The sequence below is a fragment of the Mus musculus genome, chromosome 5 (assembly GCF_000001635.26).
Source record: "Mus musculus strain C57BL/6J chromosome 5, GRCm38.p6 C57BL/6J".
NCBI lineage: Eukaryota > Metazoa > Chordata > Mammalia > Rodentia > Muridae > Mus > Mus musculus.
Window position 1 is genome coordinate 20,484,286 of NC_000071.6, and position 19,458 is coordinate 20,503,743.

General features: G+C 41.5%; 1 protein-coding gene across 18 annotated transcripts in view, besides 1 other annotated feature; it reads left to right on the forward strand.

Moving 5' to 3' along the window:
- Nucleotides 1–19,458, forward strand: part of Magi2 (membrane associated guanylate kinase, WW and PDZ domain containing 2) — a 1,485,406-nt gene that overhangs the window by 1,264,899 nt on the left and 201,049 nt on the right. The window lies entirely within an intron of this gene.
- Nucleotides 9,489–10,604: an enhancer, noted in NCBI's record as "VISTA enhancer mm389". NCBI's record gives its function as "enhancer in: ear[6/8]" and the evidence as "EXISTENCE:transgenic organism evidence [ECO:0001131][PMID:17130149]".

The following is a 19,458-nucleotide window of genomic DNA, read 5'->3' on the forward strand; positions in this document are numbered from 1 at the left end:
AATCTATGTGTTCCTCCATATCCTCTACAGGACAAAGACCAGACTCTCTCTCTCTCTCATCCAGATCTGCCACTGCCTAGTGCATACCCATCCCTTTTCCTATACTTATCACTGTTCCTTCTGCATTCTATGAATGGTTAGTGCTCATTTAGACAATGTTTCAGGAACCCTTGAAGTGCTATAATATAACAGTGAGTGAAATAGTTTAGAAATGCATGCCTTCATGGAACTTAAGTTCTCGCCACAAAGAACTGTTGCTTAATATCTCTGTGTTGCTGCAGATTGCTTCTTCTTACTTGAAATATGCTTCCTTCTGTGTTTTATATGAAATTCCTGTGTTCACGTGTGAATGTAGGTCAGGTGTTGTTATTTCTTCCCAGATGCTCTCCCAGCACCCACACATCTCCCAGGGAACCCTATAAATACTCTGCATAAGTCTTCCGTTAAGCTTCACTAAGTGATATCATTGGTAAAGTCATTATCACACTTCAGAATTGGTTAGATTCCATCAAAGGCATCGTACCCTTTAAGCACACACAACACATGGCGAGCTATCCCTGGTGGTTAGGCGCTTGCACGGTTACTGGTATGCTTGGGAGGACAATGCATTGCTCCAAACACTCTTGCTGATCTACCTTCTAAGACAGGAGTTTAGTGTCTTTCTGTGATATAATGGTGCTGTTGGCCTAATTATAATACAGTCCTAAATCAAATAAAAGTCCACCAGCATATTCTTTACTCTTAACAATTTCCCCTATATTATCACCTTTTAGCACATTATGGGTAATATTATATTATATTTACAATTGTACCTATTAGTATTTCATGAATATTACTTATTTTGCTGCTGTTGGAAAAGATTATTAAATTCATGTGTTTCCTTGAAAATTTTGTTCAAAACTTCACAAATCTGTGAATCATTTTCCCATATCTTTATTCCATGTAGACTTTTTTCCTTATGAACTACCTTCCAAGAATGTCCCCAAGGAATGGACTGTAACTACGGGTGTCATGTTAGAATCGGGGGGGGCGGGGGAGATTTGAGAATTGTATTTCAAAATAAAACTCACAAAATCTATGGGATGAGAATATTGCCCGGTGTTAGAGTAGCAGAAGTGCCTACATTCAATCCTCAGTATTGAAAACAAGAAAAAAATCCGACCAATTCTTTCACTTCTAAACCCTAGTCAGTCAGCCCAGTTCAATTACTAGCTCTTCTCCGCCTAAAGATATGTTGAAGACGTGGTTGGTACCCAACAAGTGAAGAGAATCAAATAAGGGAAGAGACAGCTTATGGAACCTTCCAGAACAAACTATGAGGCACACTTATAAGTTAGCACACTTGAGGAGTGATTCAAAGCAAATGCCAATCACATACAGTGGAAAATGTTACACTATCTCTCCAAAGAGCTGTGCAGTCAGAAATGCACTATGGCATTATTTGGTAAAACAAAACAGGAAGAAACTATTCATTGTAGTCTATGTTCAAGACTGCAGGACTTAATTTCTATACTTTATATTTATTATTCAGACATTTTTCTTCCATCGGCTAAGATAAAGACGTGATTCTTAGAGTATTGAATACCCAGAAACCAGAAATTCTAAAGTATGCTGTTTGAGGAGACATGTTCACATCCAAAAAGATCCTGTCTAAAATTTCAGAACGTAGCATCTATACTAAGGAGTGTTCTGGTTGAGATATATATATATAGTGAAAGTTGCTTATAAACACAATTATGTATTTGCTAAAAGCTAAAAGGAAGCAATTGTTTTTCTTTCTTTGGGGGAGATTATAATATAATTACACATTTCCCCCTTCCCATATCTCCCTCCAAACCTCTCATGTACCCCTCCTTGCTCTCTTTTAAATTCATGGCCTGGTTTTTTTAAGTGTTGTTACATGCATATATGTATATACATATATATTTGTGAATATACATTCCTAGTCTGTATAATGTTACTTATATGTATGTTTTCAGGGCTGTGGGTGGTTCAGCCATTAAAGGCTGAGCTCATAACCAAATATCAAGAAATGTTCTCTAAAAGTACATCTCCCTCTTGTAAAATGCTTAAACCATTTGCTTTCCAACAAAAGGCTATGTCCCTAAAGGAAGTGACCAGAAATAATGCTTGTCGTTTCTGCCCTTTGAAAACAGCCTGTGCCAGAAAAAAGAGCTGTTCTGCACACCTAATTAGACTTGAAATGGCTACTGCTACATCATAAGAGCAGCATTGTACTCTACTTCCCAAATGTCTAGAGAGTGATGTGGACCATGCTCCCCAGCTCAGGGAGGACTCATCTGCTCTAGCTCATCAGGGTGATGAGACAAGCGTAGCACTTGCTCTAATTAGTTCCAGCGTCTTTCCCCAGAGCCACACTTGAAGATGCTCTTTAACTTGAAAAGTAATTAAGGACCCATCCAAAAAATAATAATAATATAAAAATCCAACAAAGAATGTGTTCATTTAAGTGTATGCCATTTACTAACTGTTACGTATGAGCATGTTCAAATGATGGAGTTCCCGTGCCTTTCACTAGCTTTGAGGGCATCGCTTGGCCAAGAATGGTTGGGTGTCCTTGAAATCCGTGTCTACAATCTCATGTTCTACTTAACACCATCTTTCACTTCTGCCAGCCTCTAGGTGCTCTATCTAATCAGGTCACAATGGCCAAGACTTAAGGTCCCCTCAAGAGCCTCTTCTGCCAATGCCCTTCCTTATTGGTCATCTGGCTTCTGGGTTGCCAAACAAGCGTTATTGTTTAAGGTAACCAAATGCCATCCTTCCTGGGCATAGTGATCCAGCTGCTCAAGGCAAACTCAGTGAGCTGGAGAATCATAGGTGTCTCTTAACTTACACAATGCTAAATGGGAGTCATGGCTTTTGTGGGATGAAATTTGATATATTTGTCCAGACTACTCAGAACTCAGTGTCTAGTTCCTGTGTCAGAAAAAAAAACCAACCAAACAAACAAAACAACAACAACAACAACAACAAAAACTGTCAGAACTGGCTTTCTTCTATTTAAATGGTGTAGGAGGTCTCCTAGTGTCGCTCTTAGGAGCACAGCCCTGAGTTCACATCTTAGACCTCACTGAGTCTGTGTGAGGATTATCCTTGGGACCTACAAAACTCAGTTTCCTGAGCTCTGAAATGTAGCTGCTTCACGTGCTTCTCTGGAGAATTAAACAAGAGCATCCTCCACGGAGCCCACAACACGCAAGGTGAGATTCTGTGATCTAGATGAGGTTAGAACAGAGCCCAAGCTCAAGAGGGACTTGCAATATGCTTCCACTCTCTCTCCTTCTCTGCTCCTTCTTTTTAAGCTTTAGTAATAACTCACAAAAGGCAGGGGACTATGGCTGTAGACTGGAAGCAACCAGACCTTTCTATACAGCTGAATCCTATTCCGGTCTCAGCTGATTTGCATCAGCCTTAAGGCCTGTGTGGGCACAGCATTCCATATGGTCCTTCTCCTCCCTGAAGATGCTGCATTATCATCCATTGTATTAGGTGAATGAGGTTGTACAGGAAATGTGTAGTATCTGCCCTTCGGAATTATGAGCTCCTAATAAAAGTGATCGCTTCTGGATTTCCTGTGGGAAACAGTGACTCAGCTGCCATGGTGGCTATTTGAAACAGAAACACAAAGACTATTTCCTATCTGCATTTTAGTCTCATACATATTAAATCATTTAATGTGTGTGAGTTTCTTCTCTATGAAAATTTCTTATCTTTACAAAGTTTAATTTAGATAAATATTTGCCTCATACATGATATTCTGAATAATGGGTACTTTAAATGTGAACACAAAGAAACCCTTGGTTTCACATTTTCTGCATCTAGAAAGACCCTAAGATGCTGTTAAGAGCACAAACTCGAGTGTCATTCATTAGATGCTGGGTCCTTTTTCCAGAGTCCAAGCCCATCACTGGCCTGGAACTTGCCATGTAGCTGCTTCAGTTGTGTGGCCAACTGGGACTTCCAGACCTAACTGATCTCTGTGGGTTCTGGAAATGGAACATGGTCTCCATGTTTGCAAGATATGACCTTTACCAAGCAAGCTAGCTACCCTGCCCGACCTTATGTGATTCTCATGCAGGACCAAAAATTGCCTCTACTGATCTAGGTCAGAGGTCACCAAACCAAGGCATGACAATGAAGTCTGTCATCTGCTGTCTGTATGGCTCCTTGGCTGGGTGGCTCTGACATTTTTAATGTTTTAAAATATCAAAAGAAGGATACTATTTTGTGATATATATATATATATATAGTGATAAAAATATATATTTGTTATATATATATATATATATATATATATATATATATATATATAAAATTCAAATTTCAATGTCCACAAAATTGTATTGGCCCCACTAATTGGTTTCAGGTTTTCCTGTGTGCTGCCTGCTACCTCCCACGCTGCAGCAGGTAGTTCCAAAGAGACTATCTAGCTGAAAAGCCTAAAACATCTACTAGCTATCCCTTCATAGAAAAAATATTGCCAGACTCTTATCTAAGTATTTGTAGTGGCAAATGATTCTTCTCACTAAAGGTTTCTAGAAATATCTGAGCACTATGTTGGTGCATAGGAGTAGGAAGCTAAGGAGATGGCACAGCAAGGGACCCAAGTTTAGATCCCCAGCTTTCAGATCACCAGCACCCATTTTAAAAGCCTGGTGTGTTGATCCATATCTTTAATCTCATTGCTAAGGAGGTGAGACAGGAGGAGAGCTACTCTAGCCAGTCAGTAAGCTGCAGGTTCAATTAGACCATGTCTCAGAAATTTAAAGTGGAAAGCAACTGATGAAGACAAATGACATTGGATTCTAATCTCCATGTACACCAACATACATGTACATAAAAACATACTCATGCATACATATGTGCACATGCATAAACACACATATGCACACACACACATATGTGCACAGACAGAAAATAAAATTTTACAGTGCATTTTTAGCCTACCTGCACTAGGTGACAGGAGAGACAGGCCTGACAAATGCCAGGTGAGAGAGATGGGAGGACCAACTGAACTTCCCACACATCAGGAAGGGGGAACATTTTTGTTTCATCCATGCCTTCATTAAGAAGGTGATGGAGTTGCTGCAGATGAAACAACCAAGAAACATTGACAGAGGAAGTGGTACCACTTAGAAATCCTGCCAAGAGTTCTGGTCAAAGGCATGGAAAGGGGTGTGCCTCCTGTGTTGATGGCTTCTGGAGCCCCTAAGCTCTGAGACCTTAGGGACGAGAAATCTTTGGGACAGTTCAAGTTCTCTAATGTACAGAAACCCATTGGAAGGTCACATTAAGAAGTAATCAAAGGTGACGTGGGGGTCACTGGAACATTGCCAGCTGCTGCTGAACCTGATCTGTCCTGCACAGGAGTCCAGACACACTCTAACTAACAGAGTAGATCCTTCTCCAGTATCTGACGAGCTGTGAAGGGAAAGATCCCAACAAAAGTGGGGAGTCTGACCCAGACAAAGGAGAACAGATCGAAAAAGCCTATTTTTATTTTTAAATGAATATGCAGGGAGTTTTATAGCCCTTTTTATACCAAAAAGATTAGAAACCTCAGAATTTTCTAGAGGGGTGAAGCTTCTCATATGCATGCCTCAGATGTCCTTGAAAGTCATAAGTCTCTCTTAATGATGCTGTCCTTCAGCTACCTAGAGCCATGCTGAACTCTGACCACAGGGTCTGCACAGTTAATCAACCCTCTCCAGGCCCTGTAACCAACAGGGTTCGCATCCCTCTTACAGAAGACTCAGTCCCGTGTTCCCACGGCCTCTGAATAAATCTCTAGGGAAACTCCTGTTCTGGTAACTGACTGCACACTCAGCAAGCAGCTCGTACATTGGGGCTGTGTTTGTAAGCCTCGTAAAGGGATAAACCCATGTGTGCACACACACACAAACTTATTTTGTTCATTTCTTTAGTTTTTAGCCACAGCCATAAACTTCATGCAATCCAATTAGACTTGGACAGGAGTGAAAAACAGAAGTATTGACCCCAAAAAGCCTAAGTCCAAGATTATATGGTAGGAGCTGGGGATATGGTGTGTTTGGTAGAGTGCTTGCCCAACATGCAAACTACATGTACACACTCATCACAAACAGGAAGACGTGGTATGACATACCTGCAGTGCCAGCACTAGGGAGGTAGAGTCAGGAAGATTACAAGTTCAAAGCCATCTTCTCCTTTACAATGAGTTCTTGGCCAGCCTGGACTACACCAGGCTGTCCCAAGTGCAAACAATAAATAATTTTAAAAGAATGTAAGGTATTACAAGCAGGTCCATTGGGAGCTGCTCTGCCAGGCTACAGAAGATCTGATGATTATGGTAAAATACATGCCAGATGTGTAGCAGAGCCCGCAGCTGTCAACAGCCAACCTTCTCACTGCCCTTACTGTTCCTGGGGACCCATTCTTGTTCACTCCAGCTTGGGTCATAGGTGAAGTGCTGGAACCTATATGCTTCAGGTTCTCATCTCCAGGTTTCTCCCTGTAGACAGAGTGTCACTAGGCCCAGAGTAGCATGTAACATCACCACCCTCCTCTAAATCCTAGACTAATTATTTGACAACATGAGCCCTTCTAAACATCTTTTCTTTCTGATGCACAGAGCACAGAAGTTTTCTGCCACCACTGGAATTTTCTTTTTATATAGATGAAAGGATATATACCCCAAATGCCCACCACTGATGGCAAAGAGCACATCTGACCGTCTGCAAAGCCAGAAGCTTTTCTGAAAACCATTTCAACGAGCACACAAAAAAAGTAGTTGCATCTATATTTTGCAGTGTTGGCTACTGAGGGACCAACTGTGGTCAGTCCATAGTAGGACAAAGGATGCAGAATTTCAAGGGGATTGGTATGCTTTCATGTAGGCAGAGAAAATTACTCTCTAGACTTTAGCCAGAGTCTCTGAGTTAACTGCGAAAGGTCTCGTTTGCTGCCAGCAGCTCACAATAGCTAAAGAGCCCAGATGGGAAGTCCCAAGTCCAAATTGGTCTCGAGGCTCCAGGATAAAGTTGAAATAAGGACAATGATGCCTTGAGTGGTTTTTTTCCCATAACCAATTAATTTGCCTATCAGAGCAAAGCCTCCTTTGAGAGAACTTCTTGCCGCCTCTTTGCTTGCTTCCATGCATCTGTGTGACTTCTGAAGTTGTTCTCTAATAAACTGTTGAGATGTCCCAGTCCCGAGCAGGACCTCTGTACTGTGACAAATGCAATGGACATCTATGCCACACAACCTCCGTCCTAGCATAGGAGAGCTACTCAGAGCATGGAGTGCAGACTGGGGGCAATCCAGCAACAGTCATCTCCAGAAAGATGCAAGAAATGGAGAGCATCTATTGTAAACTATCATGGAAAACTGATGTCATTTTATGTCTATTGAACCAAGTAATTTCTGGATAGAGGCTTATATGCTTCTCCTTTAATTTTCTAATGACTTTTACACAAAAGTGATGGCACTTGATGGGTTAACATGTTTAGAATAATGGTCCTCTGGCAAATAGAGTCTAGAAACATTGTCTTGTCTTAGCCTCTTGTGTAAATAATGCCTCCTAGAGGTCTGCAATACAGCCATAGACAGAGAAAAGCAGACACTACACTGGGGAGATGGCTCAGGAAGTAATGCTTGCCTTTAGAGCATGCACACCTGAATTTAATCCCCACATAAAGAGCTCCGGTGTGGTGGGATATGATTATGTTCCCAGTGCTATGGAGGTGGAAACAGAAATCTAGGGGCTCTCTAGCCAGTCAGCTTAGCCTACTTGGCAAGCTCTGGGACACGGAGAGACATGGACAGCAGCCAAAACCAATACCTGACATCTTCCCTTTAGTAGCCTTCAAAATACACACACACACACACACACACACACACACACATACACACACACAATTACAGAAATGGAAATATATCACTGGATATGTGGAGTGAAGAATTTTAACCTAGCTAGAAATGTTTGAATTACCTCAAATTGACTATAGTAAATGAAGGCCTTTCTCTGCATGCTGTATGGGTTAGAGGCCAAACAAACTGGACTCTCTGTTTAGTCTTCACCGAATAAAAACCTGATTTTGAAGGCAACTAAATGCAGCCAATATGAAGCTGACTTATTTTAAATGTTGTATCATAAACTGCCTCTATTTCTAGAACTCTGGAGTATCAAAGATATGGCCACCTGGAGTCATAGACATAGAGATGGATTTGTAGCTGTTATGATTTCTACACATAGTAAGAGAATTAAGTATACAAAGGACCATCACCAGACAGCCTCTGATGTTGGCAATGGGTAGACATGCAGTATCTCCAGTCATGGACTGAAAGGCCGGCCTGCTGAAGTGACTGCAGGAAATCTTGGTATATCATGAGGTTCAAACATAAGCATTCTGCTGAAAGAGCGTCAGGACTTGCTGGCCATGAAATAACCCAGAAAGGGCCTCCAGGGAACTTCACCTAGGATGTCTGCTGGGCCTGGAGGTAGGTGAGAAAGGATAGAGAGAAGGAGAAGGGAAGCCTCCAGACTTCCGGGACCTGCTATCTCACTGGGAATAACAGATTGGGAACCAGAGAACATGCGGGGGATGCCGGATACCCTAAGTGTGATGCCGATACCCAGAGTGATGATGGGTAGAGCCGTACATTTCCAGAAATCTCACTCTCTCCGGGAGGCATTTCCTCTCAGCAGAGAATTAAAACTCTTGAAATAAGGCAAGCTGGAAATCTGTGTCTATTTTTTCCTAATGTACTTCCTCCCTGGGGGGTGGGGGTGGGGGGACATTTGGTGAAAAAAAGCCAAAAATACTTATGAGTCATTCTAAAATATAAATGATTATGAACACGAAGAAGCAAAGGTCTTTCTAATCCATATATCTAAAGACTCATATATCTAAGAATAGAAATGTCCCTTTCCACTTTTCCAAGGGATTCCATGTGCAATCATGTCTTTAGTTCCTACATGAACTTCTCCCTGTCCATTGGTCCCAAACCCCAACCTCTGGCAAATCAGTTCAAAGCTACAGAAGCACACACTGCTGGGCTCCTCTAGTTACAGTGAAATCTGTGTGCTCTGGGCAATTGAGAAGGGAAACTGTTACTGCCGTACTTGTCCCAGGCTTTACATGATCTTGCTCTCCACAGGATGCTGAGTGTTCCAAAGACCAATTGCTTCTGCAAACCCATTGTTCTGAGCCTTTGTAAGCACCAAAAATGCTGGGGCAATTTTATTTTAGTGCCTGGAAAAAGCAGTGTCTCTCATCAGAGTAGACTTAATAATAGTGATAAATGTAATAGTATCATTTTATACTCACCCAGTTCTTTCAGGTTTTAGATTGAAAAAGGCACACATTCTATTCCGGGTTCCTACTTCCTTTTCTACTATGACTCTCTGTTTCCACTACAATAGAAAAAAAGTAAGTGTAATATAAAAATACCAGCCATAAATCTTAACAAAAATTGAGATTTGTAGCAGAAATGCTAAATGGTTTTGGTGAAATAAAAAAGGTTATTTTTTTTTTAGTGTGTGTTCATGCACAAAGGTCTGAAACCTTTGGGGAATAAGATCTTTCCTTTGCTTGTGTGGGTCCCAGGGATCGAACTCCGTTTGCCAGGCTTCACAGCATGTTACTTTACCCACCGAGCCACTGCGAGTCCCAATTATGTTGTCACCAGCACGTCAAATGATGATCTTAGTTTAACATACTTACTAATTACTTGCTATCTGATACTTACTATTTGATTATCAGATAACTCCTTTGTCAATAGTTCTTCAAAGGCCCAGGACTTTTGAAATAGTTGCCCTCTAAACTGTATCGCTGTCAACATTCTCTGTGGCTTCCCTCTTTAAAAAATGCTTTTAGAACACACTTCCTCCTTCCTGAGGCTCCCTGCTGACTCTTTAGAAGAAAGAGAAGCCCACGTCTCCAGATGGTCCTTCAAGCTCACGGGTTAAGTTTGTGAGAGAACGTGCTTTTGTGTGCAGAAAGCCCTTACAAGTGGAAAGCATTTTTTAAAGGTGAAGAAATAAATGGTTTCGAGTAGGAAAAAGGAAAGCATGCATGTTCTTCTGTCTTCCTTTTTAACCGAGACTAAATTCAAAGCACAAGTGTCTTAAAAGACACTTAAAAGTCCAAAGAGATGGAAGCCCTGTGTGGCACCCATGGACCCGGAGACTGCTGGGTTTCAGTCACAGAAGGAGCCCACCTACCGCTTCACCTCTCTGGTTTCCGTGTGCAGTAGTCAGGTTATTTGCAATCCCAGTTGCATTATTCGTCTCCTGTCTCCCCGCTGCCCTTTCCGAGCCATGTTATTCTTCTGCTCACTCCTTCATCCCTGGGTAAATGTCAGGGGTTCGGTTTGATGTTTGCTTCGTATTGCAACATTTTTTCATCCACTGTTAATCATCTGCATTTCCTTGTGGCTTGGGTATAAATTCCCACTTAATCTAAGGGATTCTCTTTCTTTCTTGGAACCACAGTGGCACTCAGGAGTTGCCCTGCAGCAATAGGGCAGGCCCCACATATGAAGAGGTCATGTGGCAAAGCGAGGGCTCCACATCACACTGCTGTGTGGTTTACTTAGCAGTCAGCTATGTGCACTCAGAATGCCATGTCGCTCACTTTTAACCACACTGAGTTTTGATGAAACAAACAAACAACCATACATAGGAGCTGGACAGATGGATCAGCAGTTACACGCACTGGCTGCTCTCCCAGAGCACCCATGTTCAATTCCTACTAGCCACGTGTTATCTCTTGACCATTTGTAACCCCAGTGCAGGGGATCCGACTCCCTCTTCTAGCGACTCCAGGTACCAGGCACACAGGTGGTGCACAGACATATGTGAAATAGTAGTTGTGGTGATTCATTTTAATTGTCAACTCGACACAATCTAGAACCTGGGAAGGGAGTCTCACTAAGGGACTGTCTAGATTAGGTAGCCTAGTGGGCATGTCTGCAGAGGATTATCATTAAATGGTGTAAGAGGATGTAGCCTGAAGAGAAGGGTGGGTAGCTCCACTCCCTGGGCTTGGATCCTGGACTGTATAAAACCGGGGATCCATCCCATAATCAGCTTCCAAATGCTGACACCATTGCATACACTAGCAAGATTATGCTGAAAGGACCCTGATATAGCTGTCTCTTGTCAGAGTAGGCCTGGGCCTAGCAAACATAGAAGTGGATGCTCACAGTCGGCTAGTGGATGGATCACATGGCCCCCAATGAAGGAGCTAGAGAAAGTACCAAAGAAGCTAAAGGGATCTGGAACCCTATAGGTGGAACAACATTATGAACTAACCAGTACCCCAGAGCTCTTGACTCTAGCTGCATATGCATCAAAAGATGGCCTAGTCGGCCATCACTGGAAAGAGAGGCCCACTGGACACGCAAACTTTATATGCCCCAGTACAGGGGAACGCCAGGGCCATAAAAGGGGAGTGGGTGGGTAGGGGAGAGGGGGTGGGTGGCTATGGGGGACTTTTGGTATAGCATTGCAAATGTAAATGAGCGAAATACCTAATAAAAAATGGGAAAAAAAAAAGAATAAATATCACATATTCACAACAGAAAAAAAAAAAAAAAAGGGAGAACGCAGTCAGAGTGTAAGCACTTATGCGTCTCTTACTTTCTTCTTCTGTCAAAGAATGTAATGTGACCAGTTCTCTCATGCACCCAGTGCTGTGACTTCCCTACTATGGTGAAACTCCGGGCTAAAATAAATTTTTCCTATCCTAAATTACTTGTGTATTTTATCAAAGCAACCAGAAGTAAAACTAAGATGCTAGTTAAGAATGTTGGATTGAACCCTTTAGTTTCCTAAGTCATAGAATTATTACCATGTAGCCAAATTAAAGCTAGTCTTTCACAAATCGAGGACGGGATGGAACAGGGGAAAAGCAAGGGAGCCAATAAATACAGTGTTTATGTTGAAAAAAAAAAAAAGAATGTTGGATTGAAAACTGGGTTTAAAATTATAGCTCAGCCACTCAGCATGTCACTGTGACAGGGAGAAAGTCACTTTTCATCTCTCTCCATCTTTAAATGAGTTCATTTGTGAAGTGGTTGGAGAACCTGGCTTACAGGATTGACGCTTACATGGCGTGTGAAGTGTGCAGTCAAGTAAGAACTCGGAAAATAGGACTTATTTGGAGTTTTCCGTGTTCTTTTCCTTCCATGAAGCTACTGAAGCTGGCAAGCTTGGAAACCTGATTGTTGTGTACAGGAGTTAAAGCAGCTGCTGAAAAGAAAAAGAATCCAACACCAGCTATCTTTCTGTCCCATATAACACACATTGTATTGGACTGAAATACCCAGGCCTGGGGCATATTTTAGGCAAATGTAATGGTGTAAAAAGATATAGTGCATTCATATGCAACTCATATGCAACATAGAGAGCCTAATGCAACTCTCTGCCCTCTTCTGAAGTTCAGGGTTTTTTGAAAAGCTATGCTTAGGGGCTTTTTTATTATTTTTAATTAAATTCATATCTGACATCCATAATCATATTCTATTATCTACAACTTCTGAAATGTAGGATATTAATAATATGAACATCATGAATTTTCAAAACCTTATAATTAGAAAATTGGCCATTGCTTTAATGTTCTCTTTAAAACTAAGCGCTGGCTTATTACACCTCTTGGTTAGGCTTCTGCTGCTCTGAAACTCCCACAGCATCTAACGATCTTTTCATCTAAACGATGCATTTCCTGTACTACTCGGAAGAGTTCTGCGATCTCACAGGCTGGGCTAATCTGAGGGGCTCCCCTAGCCTGAGCTGATGAGCCCTCAGATCAGTCGTGCATGGTGCAGATGAGACATCTGTGGCATGGCTGAACCTCATAAACAAGTGAGCAAATGAAAAACAGGTGGAGGGAGGCTGGAGGCCGGTTATGTGGGAGCTTCCTTCTGGTGACAAAGCAGTGGAGAGGTCAGACAGACTAGCAAAGGGGGAGCCATGTTGAACCTGTCTTGGGAATTTAAAATGCAATGAAGTCGAAAGATCAAGGTCAAAAACTATGATGCAATTAATGAAACACATGGTCACAGAAAAGCTGTGCCATGTGTCATGGTATTCCAAGGAAGAAATACAGGTGCCCAGGGCAGAGGTAGCGTCCTGGAGAGATGGGAATATCAAGCAAGAGATTCAGATTATACAGCTGAAAGCAGCAACCTCCCAAAACAGTGCAAACAATGCCTGGAACAGAGTCAGGGCTCAGCAAAGGTTGCTTCCTAATATAGCAGGACACCGGGGCACTGGGCAAGGATCATGTCCTCATTTTCCAAGGGTTAGCAAAGTGGCCTTACAGTGCATCATTAAATTGCTTAACATGCACCTCTGTAAAGATGAGAGGAGTGAAGCATGTGCTTGCCAGAGTCTACCCCGGATCTGTTCATTCGTACCTCACAAGTTGCGCAAATCCAACATACCTTTTAAACAAAAATATAAATGGATTTTCTCATTTTCAACTAAGATGTTCCCTTTAATGATAATTAAAGGACATAATAGTAACATATATAATAATAACAATGAAAACAACTATTTTAAAATCACATGAAACAGAAAACCAGAGAATACTTTTCTCAGCTTAACAAATAACCCTGGTATTTAGTTATCTAGCAATCATCCATCACATGCTAAAAGCATGTACCTGTTAGTTTGGCAGGCACTAGGTATGCAAAGATAAATCAGACATGCATCTTGCCTTTGAGAAATTTGCCATCAAGCAAGACCACGTACTCAGGGTATACCAGATATCGTGGTAGGGTGCAGCCAGGGTACCACAGAGACACACGAAAGACCGACCGACTAATTCTACCAGAAAAGATAGAATAAATCCATTTCACAGAGCGGGTGGTTCTTGAAGGAAGATGTGAGAAGAATTAGCTTGACGCTAGGCAGAAAGGATAGAGAGACTATATAGCAAAGCTTAGACAGTCTTCAAACATCCTGGATGTCTTAAGAACTGTGTGTGAAATAAGAGGAAGCTAAGATGGGGGGATCAGGGTTTTGTAAACAATAGGCTAGAGCATCGAGCAGGACCAAATTGAAGGGCTGCTTATAAAATAAAGGATTTCAACTCCATTGAGCAGCAAGTGGGAAGGCAGTGTGGAAGAAAGGAGATGCTACATGCTTAAACATGTGTCTTCAAAAGGTTCCCACGGCAGCAATGGAGGAGGAAGGTAGAGAGTTAGAAATGGAAACTGAAGAGTAGATCCCATGACATCAGGACAAAGTATGAGGTTTTGAGGTTCTGAATCAAATGATGGGGCCACTGTTAAGAAAGGAGACATCAGAGAAGAAATGCCTGCACAGCCAAAGGAACGTGGAAGTAGGTGCTGAGAACATGTTTGGGGCAAAGCTAAGGTTTTTGTCACTAGAATCATTTATAGGTTTTAGGCCTACTTAAGATGGAGCAAGTTTTAGGGAAAGAAATCCCATTCATTATAACATGAGTGTGTGAGCCCACATAGCAGCCAGGGTAGACACAGCTGCAGGCTCAGGGGAAGGAACTTCTCCATGGTGAGAGAAGCCTGAGGACAAGCTACCCCCACCCCCACCACCACCTCATTCTGGAAAGGAGAAGGGGGCAAGGTCATGTTTCAGCAAATGAAGTATTATTACCTTTGCCTGAGTCCAGAGCTAACCAGATAGACTGCTGGGCCTGCAATAGCCATGCAATAAATATTCATCTGATGATGGAAACGTAAATGGATGAGTGAGTGAATTATTGAGTGAGAAGCAAGAGACACTTGGAACCGGGGCTGTAAGTGGTAGAGGTCAGAATTAGAAAGACAACACCACAAATTATTCCCACGCAGTTTGAAACCAAAACCACGAGAATGAAGACCTCTAGGGAACAAGCATAAAGTGAAAAAAATAGAGACTTGAGAGTGAACTCTGATCTCATTAAAAGGGTAGCCATGGAACTGCTCCACGCACCTCGATAAAACATTAGTCATCATTAGTCAGAGCAGCCCAGTCAGCAGGAGCAGCAGTTAGAAACACAGTGTGACCTTCTTCCATAACAGAAGGAAGGTGATGTTCCAGCTCCCCTTTCCTGTGGGAGGTAGATGAGGAGAAAGGGCAGGGAGCTTTGGTGTGATGAAGCACTGCCTTCTGTCTGAGTGGGGTGTCAGTCAAGAGAGGCACCTGGGGAACGCTAACCCATTAGCTCGGGGTATACAGCTTAGTTCTTGATTTGTTCTTTTGGAAAAGTCTAGATCCCGTTTCCACGGTTGTGTGTACATAGTCCAAGCAGAGGATGATCCTGTGGTGTCAACAGAGCTTCAAAAAGCAAGCCAAACCCTACAGAGTCTCTCAGTGTGTCCAAGTGGCAAACACACTTTATCTGTCATGGCAGGTGACAGAAGGGGGCTCACATTGTTTTATATTTTATTTTTTAACTATATTTCCAATTGAAATAGAATTATATCATGTTCCCTCTCCCTTCCCCCCCCTCTGTCCCCCCCAAGTGCCATTCCTCCACCCTTTCCATGTCCCCCACAACTCTCAAGTCGATGATCTTTTTTCCTTTATTATTGTTACACACACACACACACACACACACACACACACATGTATGTGTGTATGTATGTGTACAAATATTTAAGTGTAACCTGTTAAGCCTGATTTCTTAATTTTTCACATAATATAATTTGATCATATTATTTCTCTCACTCAATTTTGTTCTCTCTCTTTCCTCTCTCTCTAAAAAGAATCAAAACAAACATACATCCAATAAAACAAAGAAACCAAGAATTCTCATAAGAAGACATGAAATCCATTTTGTGTTGGCCAACTACTGCCAAGCATGGGCCCTCCTCCACTCTGGTCCCACACTAGCTACCTAAACTCTGGTTATTTCGACTGAAACATACAGATCAAAGGTTAAAGGTTACGTTTCTGCACATAGGATTTCAGGGCCAGCCACTCTCTGCTAGACACTGAATCCTCCCTGGACAAGGCCAATCCTCCTTACCTCAGGAGTCACCGGTTGTTCTCCATGTAGGCACGGGTCTCCATGATTGCTTTCTCCCTGCACATTAATGTGTCCCTTAAAATCCCACTTAGATTTAACTAGTTAGTGACATAGGTGGAAATCTGAATGATCCATTGGTATAAGTTTTTCTTTTTATGTGACATGAAGATGATGGGAAATTTCTCAGAAATAAGATAACAACTTAGTTGAACTCAGCTGAGAGATGATTGGGGGACTCACTAAATGTTCATTTTTAATGGAAAAGTGGGTGTCACAAGAGCATTGAACATTTTACAGTGTTCAACACTAAAGCTGAGACAAAGCATAGCACACTTTAGCTTAGAAGGAAATGTGAGCTTAGGTGCTGATTTGAAACTCACTTTCCTGAGAAGTTAAATCATTTCTTTACCAAACCGTGCCCATGGTTGGTTGTCATCTCCATTGTGCTTCAATACACCCATATGTATATCTCTAGAGCAGGCATCAGGTCAGGTGGCTAGAAGGCCCCTATATCACTACTGTGCTGTAACCATTTAACATATGTATAAGGGCCTGATCATTGCTATGAATGTTTAACATGGATAAGGGCCTGACTATGGTGTTCTGCTAACAGTCCTAGAGATTTTCCTTCATTCTGTCTTTTGTGAAATATTGAGGATGTTGAAATTATACTATGGAAAACTCTGGGTTGTAGAGAGCACCTCTGACTCTTCTGTCTCATCTTTCTCTTGTCTCTTTGCCCAGATCAGATTCCAAGGTGTGTCTGGCAAACTCTTAACTCTTTTTCCTTTTTGATTTTTTTACTCTTCTCTCCTGCAATACATCTTGACTTCAGCCTCCTCTCCCTCCTCTCCTTCCAATTCTCACCACCAGTTCTCCCCTCTACCCCAGATCCACTAAATTTCCGTTTCCCTGCAGAAAACAACAAGCCTCCTCCTAGTGATATGAACCAAACATAGCAGAACAAGATGAAATAAGACTCGCACCAACCCTCAAATCAAGGCAACCCAGCAGGAGGAGAAAAGTCCCAAGAGCAGGCAAAAGAGTCAGAGCCAACCCCCACTCTGGGGTCCAACAAAAAACTCAAGCTAAACAACCACAGTATGTATTGCAGAGGGCCTAGCACAGACCCATTCAGGCTCTATGATTGCTGCCTCAGTCTCTGTGAGCTCCTATGAACCCTGCATTGTTGTTACTATAAGCCATGTTCTCTTGGTGTCCTCAACCCTTCTGGCTCCTACAATTCTTCCTCCTTGGGCTCTGTCTAATGTTGGGCTATGAGTCTCTGCATCTGTTTTCTTTATTAAGCAAAATAAAATAGCATGTTGCAATGAAGCTCTTTTAAAAAGGTATCTCCAAGAAACAGATACAATGGGGCAAGATGTAGCCAGCACAATTCATCCATCACTACGATAGCCACCTGTCCATCAAAGATTCACTACTACTGGTTTTCTTTATTCTGTTGAATACAAAACCTACAGGTAACATTCAAGTAGGTGTGTCCTGTTTATGCACTGGCCTTGAAGGCTTTAGGACAAGACCATCCCAATGAACTGGTCTTCTAATTTCCTAATAACCAGTCATATTACTTTGACAGACTATGGAAAACCACCCAGACCACTTTGCATCACAAAAAAGTAGCTGAGTCCTGGTATTGTCACTTCCCTCCTACACATCTTTGAATTTGATTCTTCTGTAAACTACATGAAAATTGTATGTCCTCATAAGGAACATATAACATATAACCTCATAAGGAACATTATATTATTATAACCACATGAATAACACTGTTACTGACATGATAAATTGCTAAGCTTGAGGATTTTTTCAGACTGGATGATGGATGGGGGATTTTTGCTGTGCTCTTACAAGCATAGGAAAGCCAATGCCAGGGTCTTAAGTAGACAAGTTAATATGACCATTCTTAGAATTTGGAGAGATTAGCATGACGGGCAAATGGACTAGGACATCAATAGGTGGCAAGCAGATTTGACTTCTGTGTCCAGGCAGGACGTAACAGCAGATAATTCTATTGCAACATTGAATGTGAAAGTTGGAGGACATTTAGAAAGTGATTATCCCCAAGCCTTGAAGTCGATCTGCATTGCAATGACATAGGATACTATGGAAATAAACTGTACCTTGTCCTCAGATAGGTCAAACCATGGCATAAGAGGTGACATTGAAGTAGCCTAATAGAGGAACTGTCATTGATGCTGTGACTAGACATTGGTACCATCACTGATTCTTTTTTTTATTTTTATTTTTTTGTAGAACATGATTTTAATATTTTCAACTGTTAATACTCAACAAACAGAATAATTATTTTAAGATATATTTTATTGTTATGTCTCTTTTTTCATTACTGATTTTATTAATTTGGATACTGTGTCTGTGCCCTCTGGTTGGTCTGCTAAGTGTTTATCTGTCTTGTTGATTTTCTCAAGAACCAGCTACTGGTTTTGTTGATTCTTTGTATAGTACTTTTTGTTTCTATTTGCTTGTTTTAAGCCCTGAGTTTGATTATTTTCTGCCATCTACTCCTCTTGGATATATTTGCTTCTCTTTGTTCTAGAGCTTTCAGGTATGCTGTCAAGCTACTAGTGTAAGTTCTCTTCAGTTTCTTTTTGGAGACACTCAGAGCTATGAGTTTTCCTCTTAGCACTGCTTTCACTGTGTTCCATAAGTTTTGGTATGTGTCTTCATTTTCATTAAATTCTACAAAGCCTTTACATTCTTTATTTCTTCCTTGACCAAGGTATCATTGTATAGAGTGTTGTTCAGCTTCCATGTGTATGTGTGCTTTATGTTGTTTTTGTTGGTATTTAAGACCAGCCTTAGTCCATGGGGATCTGATAGGGTGTGTGGGATTATTTCAATCTTCTTGTATCTATTAAGGCCTGTTTTGTGGCCAATTATATAGTCGATTTTGGAAAAGGTACCATGAGGTGCTAAGAAGAAGGTATACTCTTTTGCTTTAAGATGATATGTTCTATAAATATCTGTAAGATCCATTTGGTCCATAACTTCTGTTAGGTTCATCATGTCTCTGTTTAGTTTATGTTTCCATGATCTGTCTATTGCTGAGAGTGGGGTGTTGAAGTCTCCCACTATTACTGTGTGGTGTGAGATATGTGCTTTGAGTGTTAGTACAGTTTTTTTTTATGAATGTGGGTGCCCTTGCATTTGGAGCATAAGTGTTCAGAATTGAGAGTTCATCTTGGTAGATTTTGCCTTTGACCAGTATAAAGTGTCCTTCCTTATCTTATTTTGATAACTTTTGGTTCAAAGTTGATTTCATTTGATTATGACTACCCCAGCTTGTTTCTTGGGACCATTTTCTTGGAAAATTGTTTTCTAACCTTTTACTCTGAGGTAGTGTCTGCCTTTGTCATTGAGGTGCATTTCCTGTATGCAGCAAGCTGCCGGGTCATCTTTACCTATCCAGTCTGTT